The following is a 21332-nucleotide window of genomic DNA, read 5'->3' as shown; positions in this document are numbered from 1 at the left end:
TTACTGAAGGGAAAAAATCAGTGGCTCCAAAGAAAAATACTAAATAAACGATAGTATACGTGATATTCAGATATGGCCAAAAATGAGAAGACGGTCCTCAGAGTTTGAGAAACACCACACTAGATGGTGAGTTCTTCAGTCACAAATAGCTTGTCACATACGTCAGACAGTCATAGATATCCCTCCACTGGTCCTCAGCCTCCCCGAACCCCCCCTTTAGGGGCAGNNGATGCTGAACGAATGGATCAGCCAATCAACCGACGACAGCTTGGGCACCGGCAGCCTGAGCCTCTCTTTTGAAAACTCCGTGTGTAGGACTTTTTTCTGATTCATCAACTTACTTGGGATTCATTTCTACACATTTGAGAAAAAACTGCTAAAGAAATCAATTCCTTTAAGATACATAGAGCTTGTTCTGCAATGCACTGCCTGCCTCTCCCCCCCCCCCCCCGAAACTCACCACCGACACTCAGCAGGAGGCAGAGCGCCCTCTCCTCCCGCCTTGGCTCCGTTAGCCTGGAGGCTGGGTCCTGCTGGTGGTCTGAGAGGACACTCTGTGACAGGGAGTTCCCCAAGGCCTTACCTGGTAGGGATAGCATGACGAGGAGAGACTAATTGATATGCTTGGGAGGTCCTGGATGAACCAGAGGCCAGTTTTTCATCAAAAAGTTGCCAGCCCTTAGAGAAATGGTCTCCAGGGTCACCTTTCCATCAAATTTCACCTTCTTAAATGACAGAGCCACAAAATTTTAAAAAGGACAAAGATGGACATGTTACCCACGACACACATTTTGGAAGCAAGTTTCACTAAAATGGAGGAAAAGGAGAATCACAGATTTTTTAAAATTTAAATTCAGTTAATTAACATAGAATGTATTATTAGTTTCAGAGGTAGAGGTCAGTGATTCGTCAGTCTTATATAACACCCAGTGCTCATGACATCACGTGCCCTCCTTAATGCCCAGCACCCAGTGACCCCATCCCCTCACCCACCCTCCAGCAACCCTCAGTTTGTTTCCTATGCTTAAGAGACTCTTATAGTTCGCCTGGGTGGCTCAATCGTTAAGCATCTGCCTTCGGCTCAGGGTGTGATCCCGGCGTTATGGGATCGAGCCCCACATCAGGCTCCTCCGCTGGGAGCCTGCTTCTTCCTCTCCCACTCCCCCTGCCTGTGTTCCCTCTCTCGCTGGCTGTCTCTCTGTCACATAAATAAATAAAATCTTTAAAAAAAAAAAAAAGAGTCTCTCATAGTTTGTCTCCCTCTCTGGTTTCATCTTGTTTTATTTTTTCTTCTCTTCCCCTATGATCCTCTGTTTTGGGAAAACACGGATTTGAGGGTTATAGGCCAAAACCACCACCTCCGGCTTCACCGATGTTTGTCAGGTGGACTTTTGTTTCTTGAATAATCATTAACTTACATTTATACGTGTTATTTACTGTCGCTATTTCATGAATGACCAAAAAAAGGACTTCCTGGCATGATGCTTTCAATCTACTGGAACATATCACCAGTGTTTTCTTTCTTTATTTATGAGAAGCTTAATTTTGCAGTTTCGAGGTAAGCATTTTGAACGAGCTGACACGTTTCAGGATTTATCCAGCACATATATCGAGGATGGGTGTACGTGCTCGTTGTAAAAATTCAAACATGACACAGATGGGGGACTTAGAAAGTGAGAGTTCCCCTGTAATTACACTTTCCAAAAATAAGCAGTGGTACATGCTTCCAGATTTTGTCCATGCTCGTGTACACACACACACACACACACACACACACACACACACAGCAAGAGGCTGTTACTTTTTATGCTGCATAAAATTTCCTTTGCCTTGACTCCGCCTTGGACATCTTGTCATGTCAGCTGGCCGGGATCTACCATGTGAGAGGACTCACGCAGGACTCATCAAACACATATTTGTGGTCAGACTCAATAGGGCATCATGATTACAAGGATCTGCTGAACTCAACTTTCTCCCCACCACCACATGCCAGAAGGGATGACATTCACCCACACTTGGGAAATGGCTGACTCTTCTCGGAGACCGTCCCGTGCTCATCGCCCACAACCCACAGCCTGTCCCGCACAGCAGGGCAGTTGGGGAGCCCCACCGTGCTGGCCAAGCCCACCCACTTGGCCCAAAGGGTGATTTCCCAGGCAGACCTAGTCTATCAACTGGACAGTACCCTCAGAGGAAAAGTCTGAGTTCTAGGGAAGAAATTCACTTACTGAAAAATATGCGAAGAGGAACTACATAATCAAAATGACTATATGTTTAATTAAATGCCTGCAAAGCAAACCATTATGTCAACTTCGTTAATTGGTAAATGTACTATTTATAATCATTTCCCGACATTTGAAGAATGAATTGAAAGTAATGTTTGCCCATCTGCAAGAATTCTTGAGGAATGTGTGAAGACTGCCGACAAATAACGTGCATTCCTCATATCCTTATTTTTAAAAGCAAAATTATTAAAGGGGTAGGGGTGCCTGGGTGGCACAGCAGTTGGGCGTCTGCCTTCGGCTCAGGGCATGATCCCGGCGTTATGGGATTGAGCCCCACATCAGGCTCTTCTGCTATGAGCCTGCTTCTTCCTCTCCCACTCCCCCTGCTTGTGTTCCCTCTCTCGCTGGCTGTCTCTCTCCCTGTCAAATAAATAAATAAAATCTTTTTAAAAAAAATTATTAAAGGGGCACCTGGCTGGCTCAGTTGGTTAAGCGTGCAACTCAGGATCTTGGGGTTGTAAGTTTAAGCTCCATATTGGGTGTACAGATTATTTTTTTAAAATAATAAATTTTATTTATTTTTTAAATTCTATTTATTTATTTTTTATTTAATTAATTAAATAAATAAATTTATTTATGATTAAAAGCAAAATTATTAAAACAATTGAAAAGTATTTTGCAATGGGGCTCCTGGATGGCTCAGTCAGTAGAGCATGCAACGCTTGATCTTGGGGTTGTATGTTCGAGCCCCACGCTGGGTGTAGTTTACTTAAAAAATAAAATCTTAAAAAAATATATTTTGCAATAAAAATATATATACACACATATACATGAGTATGTGTATGTGTGTGTATATATAAATATGTAATAGTGAGGGCTGTGCTTAACATTTTGAAGTACTGCGGGGCCAGAGTCTTTAGAAGTAAGAAGGCCCAGGGCTGCACAGGACCCCAAGAAACCTTGTGCTCAGCCAGGATCCCCTTCTGCAAGCCTGTGATAGGAGTTGGGCTGAGTCAAAAGGAAGTTCTTCTTGAACAATTTCTAAAAATAGTCCCTAGCATGAGGGCAGGATATTAGTGGTCTGGGAACTAGGAGAATCAGAGGCAGAATTTAGAGAGCTGACAAAAATGGAAACCCATGGCCTACAAGGTGTTTTCAAGGCTCCCTTGGCCCTCTAGAAAGACATAAAATTCTATCATTAGAGCCAATGTCTTTATTAGCCTAGATCCCCACTGAAATGCAAGTAACTTCAGGAATAAAGTGCTTGTTTTCTCTTCCTTAAAAAAAAATAACAGAAGTGAAGCCTGTATAACAAAGAGCACACATCTTAAGAGTATGGCCTAATGATCTTTTACATAAATAACCCCCGGGTTAGCACCACTCGGATCAGTGCATGAAAGATTTCCATCACCCCGGAAGGTTCCCTCTGCCTCCTCCCAGGTAAATTCCTCCTCCAAGGTAACCACCATTCTTATTTCAGTCACCGTAGATTAGTCTTGCCTGTTTTTGAACCTCATATAGATGGAATCATACAGGATGTACTCTCTTGTGTCTAGTGTCTTTCTCAATATCGCATCCGTGAGATTTATCCCTGTTGCTGAGAGTGAGGATAGCTCTTTCGGGTGGTAGCAATGATGGATTTGCATATGGCCAGACATGTCTATTATTGCTGGTCCCATAGTCCTCTTCCGCATCATGCAATCATCATCTCTCACCTTTTCCCTCACAATACACAGCTGTATCAACGGACAAGTAAATGTCATAATTTTTTACAATTTAAATGTGATTTTTTTTCCCCCGGGTACAAAAGTTACACATGCTTATAGAAGAGGAAGAAGAAGAAGGAGAAGAAGGAGGAGAAGGAGAAGGAGGGGAGGTGGAGGGGAGGCAGAGGGGAGATGGAGGAGGAGGAAGAAGGAGAGAGAGAAAAAGAAAGAAAGAAAAGAAAGAAAGAAAGAAAGAAAGAAAGAAAGAAAGAAAGAAAGAAAAAGAAAGAAAGAGAGAAAGGAAGGAAGGAAAGAGCCCCATGGACATTAGCCCCAGGGCCCACCACGATGAACTTTCTGCTCACTAATCTCCACCTCAGAGTCTGCTTCTGGGGGGACCAACCTGCCACAGGGTAGGAAGAAAAGATGACGCATGGAATCAGGCGGGACCGGCACAGGTCCTTCCTCCTGGTCCGAGTCCTGTTATCTTCACATCCCACATTCCTGGACTTCTGTCCTCCTGGAGAATTGCTTACTTGGCACTCAGCGTCTCCAAAGGAAAAAAGATAAGTTTTGCAGAGAGGGAAGGCCAGATCTAGTATTACCTAGCTGAGCCTTAATTTCTTCATCTGTAAAATGGGTCTTTGCCAAGGTCACTCCACCTCCTGTATCTTTCCCACCCTCCTCCATCTTCCTCCATAGCCCCCACTTCCACCATCCCTTAGCTGGTCTTTCCAATGCCCCCTCCACACTTCACCCAGAGCATTCGCCAGTGCTGTGGGGGTGAGACAGCAGGCGTGGGTTCATACGGGGTGGGCATTGAAAATTGTGTGAGATCGTTGCTGTTGTTTAGAGCACTTTAGAGGGTGGGCTTTCTGAAGCCCCATTTTAATTAAATAGTGCCCTCCCCCCCTTTCCCCACCCCCACGCAAAACAAAACTCCAGAGGTCTCCACCGCCAAACACAGTCTAGATCTGTAAGCCTAATCCAGGGTCTGTGATCTTTCAGACCCTCACCCCCATCACATGGTACCAGGCACCCGCGCCCCACGGCTCCCTAGACCTTCTCCCTCTGCGCCTCTGCCGGACTGACTGTGGCTGCTGAGGCCCGGCTCCTAGAACAGCTCTTCTACAAAGCCTTCGGAGAACCCCCAGGTCAAAAGCATTTGCTTGTACACTGATGATAACATTTGCCATTAGCTGTCTCTTGTTAAGGGTTAACTCGGTTAACTAGTTTCAATGCTTCTTTAAAGAATTACATGTCCTCATGACTTGGTATCTTATCAAGTGCCTCTCCTATTTTTCCAAACTTAGCCCCAGAATGTATCATTCCTACAGATGTGTCAGTGGAGGGGAGTTAGTTTCTTGGCTTAGGTTTGGGAAAATGTACAAAAGGGATTTGTGTCACCTGTTTGTCCCCTGCCCCCAGATGAACAACTGAAGAATGCAGGCCTAGGTGGGGACCTCATACAATGTCCACCCAGAAAAACCCCAAGTCTCCACCCTTTCCTGGAGTGGAGGAGGGGGCTGAGTGGACTTGGGAGGTCCCACAGCACAGCACTAGGGGTATTTGCAGGGTATTTGCAGCCCAGGGGAGAGGCTGGGACTCAAGGACTCCCACGTACTGTCTCCACTGACACTTGTGGCCAAGTCAGTGTCTGGGTGCCATGGAAACCTCTATTGGGAGAAGAGAGGAGAAGCAACTGCCCAGGCCACCCACACTAAGCCCATTGTCCCCGGAGCCAGCTGGTCCCTGAGAGGCCCCTTATCAGCCCCTCCCAGGCCTACAGCGCCCCGGCTCCTGGCTGGCTGCCTGCGTGCCAGCGGCACCAGCTTTCCTCTTGCTGGCCCGGCCTGGGGAACCAAGGGGAGTCTCACCTGCCTCAGGACCCACTACCCATCCTGTGCGTTCCCGTGATCTCAAAGGCAGTGCAGCAGGGAGGCCAGAGAGCTCACTTCTTAGCTCCCTTGCGCCCCGGGAGTGGTGGGTACAGGGCAGAGAGAAGGCCTGCTGGCAGCCCATTCACTGCAGCCTCTCTTTAGAAGCTGAAAAGGAGAAAATCTGTTGTGTGGTTGGGCGGCTTGTGCTCAGAGAGTGCCGTGTGCTGTGCCTCCTGGCCGAGAGGAGAAGGGCCATGTTCCGGGAAATGGCTCTGGAACTGGCCTCAGGGCCCGAGAATAAACCCGTCTGGGCCACCCAGTCCCTGGTTCTGCTACAGGCCCCACCCATTCTTTTCTCCTCTTCCAAGTCCTGGAAGCTTCCCTGAAAGCCAAGCCACTCTCCAGTATCCCTCCTCCTGCCGCTTCCCTCGCATCGTCTCCCAGAGCCAAGGCCTAGCTGCACACATCTGATCCCAGGCAACATCGGCGCATGAGCGGGACAGAAGGGCCAGATGACTCTGAGCCTGCTGCCCCACCCCCTCCCCATCTCCATTTACCAGTTCGGGGAGCAGAAGCTGAGGCTGGGGCAGGAAGGGCTGCCGAGGTCACGGGCCCGGCGCAGGGCCCTGCAGCCTGCCTCTTTATCACACGGGTTGCTTTGCCCTGCTTTGAGCCCAGACTTGATATTCACAGGTCAGGAGTCCAGGAGATCCCCCGGAGCAGCAAAATTCACAGGGGTTGGAAGCCCCCAACTCAACCCAAAGCAAAGTGAGGATGTCAACAACTAGAAGGAAGGACATGAGTACAGCACTGCCTCCCACCAGCAGTCACCCCAGTGTCCCCAGGGCACTCCCTGCACGCACACCAGTGTGGCCAACAAGGGCACCTGCCTTGAAGCAAAGTACCCCAGGCTCCTGGAGGGAGGGGATGGTCTGGATGGGTGGCTGAGGGGAGCCTCGGCTTTGGACCCAAAGCTTGGGGGGGCTCCAATCCCAGCTGGGGGACTTGGGACAAGTTACGTAAACTCCCTTAGCCTCAGCTTCACCATCTATAAAAAGAGAGCAATAGAAATTTCTATACACCTTCCGGGGACGTTGTAAGGACTTGACAAGCCAGTAACTAGGAAGTGTTTTAGCAGAACACACAGAGCACCTGATAAACAGATCACGTTGCTAGTTGATCGAGCATGTGGTTATTATTCTCTATATGACAACCTTTTACCCCTAGAATTCCGGACACCACATTAGGTGCAGGGGGTAAAGGAGCCACAGGAGGCAAAGGGAGACCAGTCCCCTGAAGCAGGAGCCCCCGTGCCCCCAGAGAGACCCAGAGGCAGCAAAAGGGCAGAACCGCAGGCAGCATGTGCCCCCAGCAAGGGGCCCCCCTAACATTCCTGTTGGGACTTAACAGGGGGTGGCCAGTGAGTTCCTGGAATGTCCAAGAAAAACAAACTGGTTATTCTGAGTGAAATTGCAGCCTGGCTAAGGCGGGCTGGGTCTGCTTTAAATTAAACACAGCATTTCTGAGATTCTTTTCATCTCCTGGCCACTGTGGGTTAGTGGAGACATTACCTCACCTCACCTTCCTGCTCTGAGGTGGGGAAGCTGACAGGGTGTGAGCCTGCGGATGGGATGGGGCGGGGGGGTGCGCTGAGAGCCTCACCCTGGGCTCCGGGAGGGGCCCGAGGTGAGCAGGCCCTCCTCCTCTAACAACTCAGTCTACCTCCGGGGCTGGGGTACTGGATACTTGGGGATGTGGGTGGGTGTGTGTTGTGGGGGGGGGGAGGTTACTCCCATGTGCAGTCAACCCTGTCCTCGGCATTTATCTAAGGAATTCCAGCATTTGCAAATACATTGCTTTCCTAAGAGTTCTTGAAACAAACAAACAAAAAACTGGGCTATAGAATGACCAGTCCAGGGTTGGTCCCTTTCTTGACCCTGTCAAACACTTAGGCGCCAGGTGGCCATGCCTGCCAGTTCCTCAGCAGAACCCCAACGGGCTTTAGCTGGCCAGTTGAGATGGGGAGGCCAGCTTCCCCACAGGGGTGCCTTGGTCAAGGGTGGAGTTCCCTTCTGGTTTTGGAAATTGCTTTCGGCCAGCTTTGCCAGATGGTAGAGTCCTAGAAAATTCCAAAGTGTGGAGTCAGGCCGACCCAAGTGTGAGTCCCAGCTCCCTTCACAAAGATGATCTAATCTTATTGGGACCTTCAAGAGTCTCGTTTTTAAAATGGGAGTCGTCATGCGGGTGAAATGAAATGAAATGAGCTCAAGGTCCTTTTGTTCCAAAGGAAGTATACCCAAAGTTCTTTGGTCCTAAGAACTGAAAACCTCCGGGGCGCCTGGGCGGCTCAGTCAGTTAAGCATCTACCTTCAGCTCGGGTCATGATCCCAGGGTCCGGGCATCGAGTCCCGCGTCGGGCTCCCTGCTCTGCGGGCAGTCTGCTTCTCTCTCTCTGCCTGCTGCTCCCCCTGCTTGTGCTCGCACTCTCCGCCAAATAAATAAAATCTTTTTTTAAAAAATGGAAACTTCCTCAAGCTGTCTCATGTAAAGGGGAAATTGTGCGGAATCAAGGGACTTTCACAAAAACAGGCCACCAGGCCTGTTCGAGAACTGGCAGCAGGAACCCGAAAGGGGATTTGCAGCCTCTCTGCTCCTGTTCTACCTGCCTGGGGTGCCTGCTTCCCTCTGGGCCTGGGCGCCAGTCTCCTGTCCCCGAGGACCTGCTTTCACTTTCCCCTCCACTCAAAGGCCTGCTTTAGCTTGACACGATTCCTCATGCTAGGTCCACAGTTAGCGCTCAGCGAATGATGGCCCAATTCTAGCGTGTTGCTTTGTTCTGTGTATCAGTACTAGAGCGTGGGATGTTCCATGCGTCCCTCCGGATCTGCTCCTCTTTCTTGTCCACCTTGCCCTGTCCCTGGAGGCTGCGCTGGGTAAACGGTGTCCATGGAGCTTCTTCACCTTCCGGTGCCCGCGGACATGAGCCCACTGTGGACACCAGCAGAAAACAGGAGGGTGGGAGGAAAGAGCCGCAGGGCGCGCATTGTTCTAGAGCCTTGCCTGGGGGGATGGGGGGGCGGTGGTGTGGCCGGTTCCTGTATGGGAGGCCACAGCAACCCCCCCTTCGGCTACAGTCCTCGCTGGGTTCTCAAATCACTTCCTCTCCTCGTCTCGTCAAGCTCCCCCTTTCATCATATTCTCTCCAGTCACAGACCCATCAGGTAACACTGAGTTGCCGTCTCTCCTACTGGGACTCAAGATACAGTAAGATCGAGGGGGAAGACAGCTTTGCCTCCTTGCCCCGCCTCCCACTCCGGCTCCGGCCGAGCGCAGATGAAGAGCCAGAGCGCTGAGATAAGCATGATAAATAAGGTGTGCAGAGCTGAGAAAGCCAGATTCTGCTAGAAGTAAAAAGTAATACATATGCAAGGAGAAGAAATGGTCCTCTTGTAAGAAACTCTCATTTTCCTGGCAGAACGTGACCCACATAAAAGAGTTAGAAATTTGCTACCAATTCAGTTAGCACCTCTGTCTTTCCCAGGACACAGATGCCTGAAACTGAGCATCCTACGGTGGTAAACAGAGGGTATCTTTGAATTGCCAACTTCTGTGCGTTTTTCACTCCCAAAGTCATTGGCTTGGTCACCAGAATCTGTCTTCTCCTTTCCTCTTCCAGTCTGGCTTATGCACATCTCACTTTGGGCTTTGCCATCAGGTCTTAGCCTCTGACAGACATGCCTGGCTCTGGTCTCTCTCTCCTCTAGGTTGTTCCACAGCTCACTGTCAAAGTTCTGGAAGGCTTTCCCCGGAAGAGAGCATTTGATGCTGAGGCCTGAAGAATGAGCAGATTATCATCAGGTGAAGAGCTGGGGTGAAGGAAAATGCAACGGCCAAACCCAGAGTCAGGAAAAGGCTGGTACCAGGAAAGTTAGTGTGGCCAAAGGAGGCCCGCGGGGAAGACTACATTGTGAATCGGGCCAGAGGGAGAGAGGCGTCGAGGTCCGATCACGCAGGGAGCCCCCTGTAGACGGCACCTAACAGGCAAAAGCAGAGGTAAAAAGAGTCGATGTTACCACGCACTAAACATTCAACAACGTCGTTGGGGAGGAGGAGCCTCGTAGAGAGTGAACCCCTGGGGTTCTTCTCATGGATCTAGGGCTGGTCACAGGGTGAGTTTGCGTGTAGACTGGCCACGTCCCAGGGTCCTTCGGAGGACACCGGGCCGTCGGCAGGGAGGCCAGTTTCGGCAGAGCATAGTCAGCGCGGGGGTTGTCCTCACCTCTGTGTGACTCCACTCCCAGGGCTCAACGGCCTTGGCTGGACTGGCGGGACCTCCAGGAAGACGGTGAGGAAATGGAAAGGTCAGCGGCCTCCGGTGGTTCTCCTGGGAAGGCCTGCCACTGTCCTGGGAAAGGACCACGGGCTTTATCCAACCTTGGGAAACTCAGTGGGGGCGAGGCCTGGTTGAATGCTGGGCCGTGAGCGGAGCTGGGCTCTGCTCCCTTCTCTCCCGGCAGGCACTGTGCGAGACGGTGTCCCTGCGTGAGGAGACAGGACCCCAAGTGAGCCAGCTGCAGGAAGTCCCCGCTCCGTTCTCAAGGCTGCAAACTCAAAGCTGCCGACTCTGCTGTCCTACGTAGCCCGGACACCGCTCCCGGCAGGTCTCCTTCCCTCTGGCCCCTGCTCCCGTCCTCCACTGTAGGCAAACGGGGATGCGCGGGCCCGCGCCACCCTAGCCCTGCTCACCTGCCGCTGGCCCTCCCCACACACGTCCGGCCCCGGGGGTCCTGCCCCTGACACAGGCCACAAGCTCCCCCTGAGCAGAAGCACTTCTCACAGGGCGAGGCACTGGCTGTGCATTAGTGACCAGAGGGGAGAGGCCACAGCAGGCCCAGAGCAGGAGCGGGGCCAGGGCAGGGGGCCGTCTACAGCAGTCTACAAGGGGCTCAGCCACAGGGCACAAGGCCAGGCTGGCAGAGACAGTGCGGCTGAGCACGGGGACAGGGCCGACCGGCAGGGGAAGAAGCAGGCCCAGGCATATACATTCAGATGCACGCGAGCTGCATTTTAACAGGAGCATTTGAGACTCGAGTACATTTTCCCTTTAACCGTAGCACCTCTTCTCCCCCCACCCCCCCACACCAGCTCTCAACCTTCCTGCTCACAGCACCAGTTAACGTGAGCCCCCCCCACCTCTGGTTAGAAGGCAGGCCAGGCTCTCCCTTGCTACCAGGCCTGGAGGCCACAGAATCAATTTGCTTCTCATAGTGACAACAGCCAGAGGGCGGGGGTGGCAGCAACGGGGGGAGGGGGGAGGGATATGCAGGGGTGGCAGGACAGTGGGAAGAGCAAAGGTCTCAGTGGCTCGAGGGGACAGTGTCAGAAGAGCCACCTGTGATCCTGACAGACCGTAGTCCAGGCCACCGTGTAGTCGCTAGACAAAGGCAGCATCCTAGCGTGAGGGGAGAGAAGGGCGAACCGATTTCAGGGTTTCCAGCCACCAGGCCTACCTCACAGCGTCTGTGAAGCTCCGGGGAATCGTCCATCTGAAACGGGCTTTGAGATACCATTACTCACTTGCTGATTCATCCATTGAAAATGCGTCAAGGGGCTAGTATGTGTCAGGGATTGCGCTGGGGCCAAGAGAGAGGCTGGCAAAGACGAGCACATAAAACAAGGGAAGAAAACATCTGGTATGTGAGCCACCCCAATCTCTCCTTTCTAAGTCCAAGGCAGAAACACTAATCAAGCATAGCGCTTTTTATCATGCAGCCTGGGAGGGACCTGAGAATTCTTATCAATACAGTTCTTCCAGCAGCCACTCCTAGTTGAATGTAATGGACCAAACGTTTGTGTCCAAACCCCCTCCCCAAATTCATATATTAAAGCCCTAACCTCCAAATGTGGCTGTTTTTGAAGATGGGGCCTCTAAGGAAGTAATTATGATTAAACGGAGTCATAAGGTTGGGACGCCGATCAAATAGGATTAGGGTCCTTAATCCCAGAGAGCTTGTCCTCTCTCTCTGGGCGCACACATCATGTAAGCACATGGTAGGGCGGCAGCCACCTCCAAGCCAGGAAAAGAAGCCTCAGAATGAAACCTACCTTCCCAGGTTCTTGATCTTGGACTTCCAGCCTCCAGAACTTGAGAAATAAACTGATGTGTAAAGCATCCAGTCTGTAGTGTTATGGCAGCCCGAGCAGACTAAGACTTTGAGTCAACGTGAAGGATGAACGTTGTCAGCCCTGGGGCAAAGGCATGGAGGTGTTAATAGGCATAGCTTGCATCAGAAACAGGGAGCAGCATGGTAGGCCCAGGGCCCATGGTGTTTAGAGAGGGGAGTGGACAAAGGTGGGAGTAGAGAGTATCACGTATGGAGATGTAGGCCAAGTCAGGGCCTTGGGACTTACCCTAACAGCACTGGGGAATGACCTTCAGATCTGCATATAGAAAGATCGATATGACAGCTATGTTCAGGCTTGTGTGGGTCAGGCAGGGTGGAGGGGTGGGAGATCAGTAGGAAGGTTCCCCATAGATCAATCCTGGCATGGATATGGGACATTTCGAGGGGAATGGCCTGGCTGCAAATAAGAGGAAGAGGTGAGATGACTCCCTCATTTCTGGCCTGGACAGTGGGTTGGATGGATGGATCTTGTTTTGACAGGAATGTGATCTCCTATAGGGAGGGCAACTTCTCAGCCTGGACAGACCTCAGGCTCCAAGCAGAGCAGAAGGCTCTGAACCCCACTTCAACCAACATTCTATCGGTCAGAGCTAGGCACCGGCCAGCCCAGATTCAATGTGGCTGGGGACTACCCCAGAGTGTGAATATGGGGAAGTGTGAATCACTGGGGCTTTGTCATAATCCACCACTACGTCCAAGTAACAGGTAGGAAGCAAGAGGAAGAACAATGCCCCACGCCAGATGCACTTGCCCCTTGGGCTCACCTTTGACAAATTTCTCTGCAGCCCGGGAACTTCTTCTGAGCCAGATATAGGGCTGGGTCATGTGACTACCCTCAGCTGCAAGGAATTCTGGGAACCTAAATATTTTAACCTGAGCACATTGCAATCTCCTACAAAACCTGGATTTTCAGGAAGGAAGAAGGGGAGAATGGCTCTTGAGGAGTCATGAAGGATGACTAGCAGAGTGTTCCATGGAAGCTTTGCAGGGGTGAGGAGGAAATAATGGCCGCTGAGCATCTTTGTGGTGAGAAACCATGCGTGGCACTTTACACAGGTCCCCTCAGAAGAAAATGGCAGATCTGGTTTTGTAGGTCAGGGGTGGGGCCCAAATGTGCATGTCTAACAAGCGTCCCAGAGATGCTGAGGCTGCAGAAGGAAAACCACATTTTGAATGGCCCGGAACTGGGGTACACCGAGGAAACAAGCAACCTCAAGATCTCAGAGGGTTAAATGACAAAGGCTTGTTTCTTACTCATGCTACATGTCCACTGTGCGTTGCTCTGCTGGAGACCAGGCCAGAGGGAAAGATGTCATGACAAAGCACCAGCTGGCTCTTACAGGCATTCAAGTTGGATGGCCATGACCGACATCAGGAGGGGAAGAGAAGCTGTATGGGAGAACAATACTGCAGATTACCACAGGCTTCACCAAAGGGGTGGATTTGACCTGATTAGGCTCTGAGGGAGGAACCACCTATAGAGAAGGTGGGGAGAACTTTCCAGGTGGAGCAAACGCCAGAAGTAACTACCATTGATGGAACACCGGTTATGTGCCAGAAGCTTTCAGATTGTTTCCTACTTGGCCCTCACAAGAACCTGAGATATTTTTGGTCCTTTTTATAAACGAGGAGACTGAGGGTCTGACATCAGCTGAGCTGCTTGCTGAAGGTCACAGGGCCCAAAAGTAGGAGCCCAGGAAAGCAAACCCAATGCCCAGGGCTTTCTCTCCCAGGCCCCAGTGGACAAGTGGAGGCATGTGTCTGTGTAGGGTGTTTGCAGGAGGGTCTGTATGCTGCCGTTTCCCTGGAAATGGTCCCAACATCTAGAGGATGGGTTTTGTTTTTTCAAGGAGGAGGGATCATGAACAGATTGCAATTTTTATTATGGTAAAATAAACATAACATAAAACTTAACATTTTACCGTAAGTCTACAGTTCAATGGCATTAAGCACATTCACATTGTCAAGCAACTATTGCCACCATCTGTCTCCAGAACTTCTTCATCTTGCAAAACTGGAACTGTCCCTGTTGGACACTAACTCCGCATTCTCCCTCCCTCCCTGCCCCTGGAAGCCACCATTCGACTTTGGCTGTAGGAACTTGTTCTTGTGTGTCCGGTGTATCTCAGGGCAATGCGTCAATGACCATCCACGTGGTAGCATTATTGAAACATTCCTTTATACGGCTGAATTATATTCCATTGCATGTATGTACCCCATTTTTACCCCTTCACCCACTGATGGAGGTTTGGGTATTGTGACAAACGCTGCTATGCCCATGGGTGTGCAAACACCTCTTCCAGTCCCTGCTTTGAATTCTTTTGTGTATGTATCCAGAAGTGGGACAGCTGGATCCAGAGGAATTTTTAACATACAGGACTTTATATGGGTCGGAGGTACGGGCGGGCTTTGCTGGGGTCCAGAGAAAATGCTGCACTCCAGCACGTAGGAAGATGGCAACCCCCACCAGGCAACCCCGGCCCCCTCACTGCACCCCTGCAAGATGTCCTACTTAGGGCCTGCTGTGAGGGGAGGGGGACCCCCCACCCCACCCCACCCAGGAGCAGGAAGGCTCTCTGCCTTGTTATTTAACTGTCTCGCAGGCACAGAGATCTTGCCCCCGAGGAGTCTGGAAGCTCTGGAGGGAGAACAGCCATTAACCCCTCTGGGTCTCCCCTTCCCTCATCTATCAAACCAAGGCCGTGCTATTGACCCGCTACCTCGCAGGTTGTCAGGAGGTTCCAGTGAACACACGGATGTGAGGGACGCGGGGTGGTGGCTGCCTGCGGTAGGCCCGCCACCCCGCCCAGGCTGCCCTCCAGGCTCCCCTCTTGGTGGGTCAAACAGGGGCACTGCAGGGGTGACGTCCGGGAAGGCAGAGGGGTCTCTGGGGCCATTTCAATAAGGCCAGAAGAGCCCTAGGGCTGAGAGAGCTGAAAGGAGGGCAGCAGAGGTAAAACACTCCCTGGAGGCAGTTCTGGGGCAGTGGTTCTCGAACTGGAGCAGGATGGGGAAGCCCGGGCGCTTGTGGACACAGAGGCGGGCCCGCCCGCAAGCTTCGGATTCGGGAAGTCTGGGGTGGGGCCTGAGAAGCTGCATCTCTACCAGTTCTTGGGCACGATGGTACTGCTGGTCTGGGACCTCACTTTGAGAGCCAGCACTCTAGAAAATGCTCATTTTGAGGACCACGGACATACGAGTCTTTCCCTCCCTCCCACCCCGTTCCTTCCCACTTTCCCTCCCTTTCTGGTTTCCTTCTTTCCTGGTCCCACATTTAGTATTAGAGTGCAGAATCTGGGCTGGGCTGACCAGATGGCCGTTGGCTGCCGAGAGCCGCAGGCCTGTGGTGTGACCGGGTGTGGTGGAGTCAGGGTGAGTCAGGTCGCCGGTAGAGGGAAAATACCGTGTTCCAGGCCACGGGCCAGGGCGGCCTTCCAGGCTCTATAAGAGCGCAGGGCACTGTGCAAAGCCTGGACAGCCTTCCTCTGGGGTCGGGTGGTCCCCAGGCAGCAGGACGCTGGGTGAGGAGCTGGTCGGTGGGACGGGCAGCTGATAGAGGGCTGTACCAGGCCCACGAGCCCGTCGCCAAGGCGCTCACCCAGGCCAGGCCTTCAGAAGCAGGGCTGGAAGGCAAGCCTGGAAGCACAGGGAGTAGGGGCAGAAGTCCTGTGGGCACTGGGAGCAGCCAGCCCTCAGCCTTTAAGATGGCCAAGCTGTCAAATTTTCCCTTTGAAAGCTCCAACATCCTGTGTCCCGCCCGTGACCCATGGTGAGCCCTGCAGTCCACCCTCCCCTGGGCTCATCCATCAGGCTTCTGTGGACTTTCTCTCCCCTCCCTGACCTGGGTCTCATTCCTCAGAGCCCCCGTTGCTATTTTTAAGAAGATTACCTGATGAATGGAACTGAAGACGTGTCACCCTCTGCCATCAGAACCGGATGAAATTGCCAGGGGCGCCCCGTGCAAAGGCGCATCTCCAGGAGGGACACCAGCCCCGGGCGTCTGCATCGGGATCTGATCGGACTCTGGGGCCCTGCTGTCACATTCTCCAGATCTATTTCTTCAACCATGAAATGGGGCCAATGGGCCACACGCGGCAGGACTGAGGGAATCACGTGAGACAGTATCGCAGAGGTCCTTTGTAACCGGTACGGGTCTCCTCTGCAGGGAAGAGTCAGCCTGGAGGTTCTGAGAGGCCAGGTGTAAGGCGAAATAGGTCAGGCCCTCACCACATCTCACACTCTTCAAGAGACACCTCTATGTTTATTGGGGCCATCGAGTGGGGTTCTTAGTTCTTTAGGGTGGCTGCTCGTCATTTATTTGTTCCAGTTTCGGCTCTTGTGAGCTGCCAGCCCCCCCCCAGCTAGGATGGCCTCCCCCAAGCAGTTCCATCTGGACCTCCGGGAGGCACACTCGAGAAGCATCCCTTGGCCTGGGGTGGCATTTGGTGCCCCACGTCTACCTGCCATACTGCACGTAGGCAGCGTCTGATGGGAACACCCCTGCCTCAGGGTCCGAGCGGAGGGGGGATGCACAGTGAGGAGACTGGGAGCCCAGACTCTGGGGCCAGTCACCCGACTTCCAATCCTCATTCCTCGTTGGCTGTGTCCGTGGACAAGTTACCATGGAAGAAGCTAACGACACTCTCATGGGGTCGACAGGGGGGCTGGTGAATTAAGGCCCCTGAAGGAGTTGCCCATTGCCTGCGCTTGGCGAGCTCCAGCAGGGTGCACGTCCAGGCCTGTGACGGAGCTGAGAGGCCGTGTAGGAGCACAGGGCTGTGTGTGCTCTGTTCCCGACTTCCGGTGACTTTCTGCTCTTACCGCGGTCCCTCCGGCACTGTGGAGACTCTGTCCCAGGCGTAGTGTTCTCGTGAGTCTTCCTTTCAATCTGTGGATCTCAGAAGATGCCCCAGCTGCCTCAACTAAAATCTAGGGGTGAGCCACGGGCAGCTAGCCCCCTTACCCACGGTGTGGGTTCTGCACTCAACTCTTGGACTGTATTATCCATTAATTTTGGGGGAAGTATTTAATGCAGATGACAAAAGGTTATCTATAATAAGTAAGAGTTCCTTAGAATTGACAGTGAAGGTCAACAGAAACAAACCAATAGAAAAATGGGCAAAGCATACAAATAGATAATTCTTAGAAGTGCAAATCAGAATAAGCAACAAACATGAAAAGCAGCTCAGAACTGTAATAGAGAATTGCAAATTAAAGTAGCAATGAGATGCCACTGTTTACCTATCAGGATGACTACAACTTAAATGGTTCCCTTTCGTAAAAGAAACACTATCCCCTCCATACATGAGTCTGTGGCAGGGTTTCTCAACTTTGCTACTTGGGCCCAGATAATTCTTCACTGCAGGGGGCTGTCCCGTGTGTTATAGGCTGCGTAGTAACATCCCAGCCTCTACCCACTCAGTGACAGCCGCCGCCCCTCCCCTCCACCCGACTCCAGTCTTGACAACCAAACATGTCTCCAGACATTGCCAAATGTCCCGGGGGCAAAACTGCCTCCGGTTGGGACCCGCTGGGGATATAGGTACACATTTATAGCCGAATATGATTTTATGAACACTTATTTAATTGTAATCACTATTTTACAGCTAAGGAAACTGAGGCACAGGGATGCCAAGTAACCTCTGAGGGTCACACTGTCAGTTTAGGACCCACGATGTGAGGAGGAGTCTGATTTCAGAGCTCAGCCTCTCACCGGAAGTGCAGCCACACTGCTCAGCCACATTCTTGAGGTTTGCCTGGTTGAACGTATGTAGGACTTCATGTTTCTAGGCGATAATCATGGAGTTTTTACTGTGGTCCAGCTGAGGCCTGTGGTGTCTGATACTGTCACCTGTGAGTGACAACAGGGCCAGGAGGCCAGTCCAGAAAGTAGCATCCAGCAGAGCCAGCTGACCCCCTGAGCAAGGCTGACCGCAACTGGCAGGGAAAGATCTAGGGCAAGCAGCATTGGGCTTGACACACACAGTGGCCTCTCCTATATTTACGGGGGAAGGTGGAGCAGCTGGGGTGTGAGTGGGCACATGAGGAGCGGGTAGTGATGACTGGACTCCCGATTCTTTCTCAGTTTCGTGCCCTTCTGTGCTCTTCACTTTCCTCCCCACTCTGCCGTCTCCCCAAAGCCCTGCTGTAGCCAGCTGGGTGGGCCACGGTCCTACCTGGACTGGAGGGATAGTATGTGGGGGTGCATGTCACTTGAGGGGCTCTTCAACCTTTGACCAGGTCACAATGAGGCTGTTTCCAGTTGGCTTGTCTGTTAGGGCACTAGGCCGTGAGCTCTATGAGGGCAGGGCCGGTGTGTTTCCTCCATCTCTACATGCCTGGTGCAGCAGGTCAGGTGGGTGCAGGCTGGGGGAGGAGGGGCACAATCAGGAAGTTCAGGTTGGCACGTGCCTTCCGGGCCCCTGAGCCCAAAGCCCTCGGTTTCCAGAGTCACTCAAGGGGAGTCACCTGAACAGCCAAGGTGAGCTGAGGACCTCAGCCCTGTTCGCTGTAACCGGGTTCTGGCCTTTCCCTGGGCCTGAGAACCACCCTGAGCTGTAAGGAGTTCTGGGCCGAACGGAGCTCCCTGATTACCACTCACGGAGTGGGGAGGGCATGCTGCTTAGAGCTGGAGGGGCAGTCCTCACGGAAGGCCTTCACTGTGGACACGGCAACTTCTCCAGGAGTTTCTTGCAGGAAATACTCGCTGGTCAAGCGTCCCCTCTGCCCGCCCCTGCAGGTGTGCTGCAGGCAGGGCTCCCACGTTGAACAAGCCGCCTTCCTCATGTGCCAGGCCGGGGGGGCGGCTGCGGGCCTCCTTTGATTGCCACCCTATTGTTGCAGACATCTATCACGGCCCCATAACAGCTTTATCACACATGTACATACACACTCCTACCTTTGAGGGCAGAGATCACATCTTAAGATCTTAGTGGGGAAACTGGTACCAAGGACTCACTCCTTGTGAAGTCATCCCACAGATAGAAGGTGAGTGACTTGCACAATTTAGGGCGTATTCTAAGTCGGTTGTTCTCAAACTGCTGCACATTAGACTCCTGGAGATCTTCCAATGTGTAGGCCGCACCCCAGGCCAGTTAAGTCAGAATCTCTGGGACAGTCCCCTGGAATCAGTTTTTCAAAAAGCTTTCCAGGTGGACCCAATGCACAGACTTGAGAACCTCCATTCTAAGTGGATGTTGGCCAAAAGGGGGGCTTGATGGCATAGGAATTAAACCATTTTTGACCGTAGCTACTTTGGTGGTTGCAACTGATGAGCCCTGTGTAAACGAGGCAGGAGAGAGAAAATGGCAGCAGCGCTGGGAGACCTGTGGGGGCCCAGCAATCCCGTCACCTGAACTGCCCGGCCTCAGGCACAGACCGCCACTACCCGCCCCACCCTGCCCCGCTCAGAAGTCTGCAGGACTGTCACGCCACCAGTCTTTAAGAACCAGTCTTTCCTATTTTGGGAGCATTTTCTAGACTCCTACAGCCCCCAATTCAATTGTCAACTCAAAGGTTTAAGATGGGCAAGCAACAGAGAGACACTTAAGTGGTTCCAAAGTCTGCTTAAGTGGTTCCTAAGTCTTCGGTGCAGACCACCTAAGTGCCCCAACATCTGATTTAGACACTACCTAAGTCAAATCACGACGGCTGCCGGAGAGAACGAAAGAGGAAATGACAAGTATCGGCAAGGGGATGGGGAAATCGGAACTCTTGTGCGCTGTTGGTGGGAATGTAAAATGGTACAGACGCTGTGGAAAATAGTATGGCAGCTTCTCAAAACATGGAAAATAGAACTGCCATATGATCCAACAATCCCACTTCTGGGTCTAAACCCCAAAGAACTGGAAGCAGGGTCTCGAAGAGATTTGTACACCCGTGTTCACAGCAGCATTATTCACAAGAGCCAAGAGGTAAAAGCAACCCAAGTGTCCATCGACGGATGGATGGATGAACAAAACAAACACACAGTGGAATATTACTCAGCCTTCAACAGCAAGGGAATTCGGACACACGCCACAGCACTGATGAACATCGACATTACGTCAAGGAAAACAAGCCAATCACGAAAGGGCGAATACTCCATCATTCCACTTACCGGAGGCAGGAGTCAAATGCAGAGACAGCAGGAAAGATGGAGGTGGCTGCCAGGGGCAAGTGGTCACCAGAGGAACAGAGGAGTCAGTGTTTGATGGCGACAGATTCCGTTTTGCAAGATGAAGGGCTCTGTGGCTGGATGATGGTGCTGGTTATGTAACAATGTAACTACTTCATGCCACTGAATTACAGACTTAAAAACAGTTACGGGGGTAATTTTTATGTTATTTCACCAAAATTGAAACAAACCCACCCACGGCCTAGAGAACTGGGAGGGGCATACAGGAAGGAGCCAACTTTTCACAGAAGCGGTTTATCAGAGTTATGGATTGAAAGAGCCCTGACAGGGCCAGGGAGGCCCAGGAAGAACCTTCTTATGTTTTGTACATCTATTTGGGGACAAGGACAGTGGAGGGAAAAGAAAGTTAAGATCCAAGCTGGGAACAGGACAAAGCACTTCACCCACCCCTCAGTTTTCTTCCTGGTTCAGATGGAAAATGTCAAAGACTCACAAGGGGGTGCTTGCGGGAATGCGGGTAGTTTTTTGTGAGAACCCGAAAAAGAAAGATTAAGAAGAAGCAAAGTTATAAACAAGTGAGTAGCTAGGATACTGACACACGAAGGGGCGAGGCAGGGACATCCAAGGCCAGTGGCTGGCTCCGGCACCTCAGGGCTCTGAAAGAACTCGCAGCCTCCATGAAGTTTGTGAACCCCACCCGACGATCACTCTCCATTCTACTTTAATTAAAAAACGACCATGCACCTTGATCTAGCCTCTTCATCAGATTTGGCTCGGACCAAATCATCCAAAACACCACAAGCGCCCCCAGAGCATTTACAGCACGCAGCACATTCTGAAGAACATGCCATCTTAAACAGCCCAGGAGGCCCCCCCAAGGACGTTCCCGACAGACAGAACCAGTGAGGTGAGCACGTGATGCCAGAAGGGGAGCCCGGGGATTCCTGGCTCGCCATGACGAGCAAGCTCTGGAATGTCTGCTTACAAAGCAGGTGTATCCTGGCAGAGAAACACATGGAAAACAGAGGTGCCCAGGAAACGCACGGACAGATCGGGGAGGAAGGTCAGGGGGTCATCACCTCCCCTCCCCACACGGGTCAGGAGTCTAACTTCAGTGGCAGTGTCCATACCCTGTCTCTATTCTGGGCCTGCTCCTTCCCCTTTGTACCTTCGGCGCCTGAGTGGGGCTGAGCCACGGAATTTACCCCTTACCCCCCGAG

General features: G+C 51.9%; 1 long non-coding RNA gene across 2 annotated transcripts; it reads right to left on the bottom strand.

Moving 5' to 3' along the window:
* Positions 1-8281: 8281 nt before the first annotated feature.
* Positions 8282-20217, bottom strand: LOC121101010. Of its 2 annotated transcripts, none has more exons than XR_005832859.1 (6): positions 20095-20217; positions 12761-13385; positions 11917-12057; positions 11322-11462; positions 10091-10349; positions 8282-9845 (listed from the first exon to the last, which is right to left on the bottom strand). It is a non-coding gene; the product is annotated as an uncharacterized LOC121101010 (long non-coding RNA). The 2 variants fall into 2 exon arrangements; XR_005832858.1 differs by lacking the exon at positions 20095-20217 and adding an exon at positions 15886-16409.
* Between the last annotated feature and the right edge of the window lie 1115 nt (positions 20218-21332).

Source organism: Ursus maritimus, unplaced genomic scaffold (genome assembly GCF_017311325.1).
Source record: "Ursus maritimus isolate PB19 unplaced genomic scaffold, ASM1731132v1 scaffold_6, whole genome shotgun sequence".
NCBI classification, from domain to species: Eukaryota; Metazoa; Chordata; class Mammalia; order Carnivora; family Ursidae; genus Ursus; species Ursus maritimus.
The sequence above is the reverse complement of the archived record's forward strand: the minus strand, read 5'-3'. Positions and strand labels throughout refer to the sequence as shown.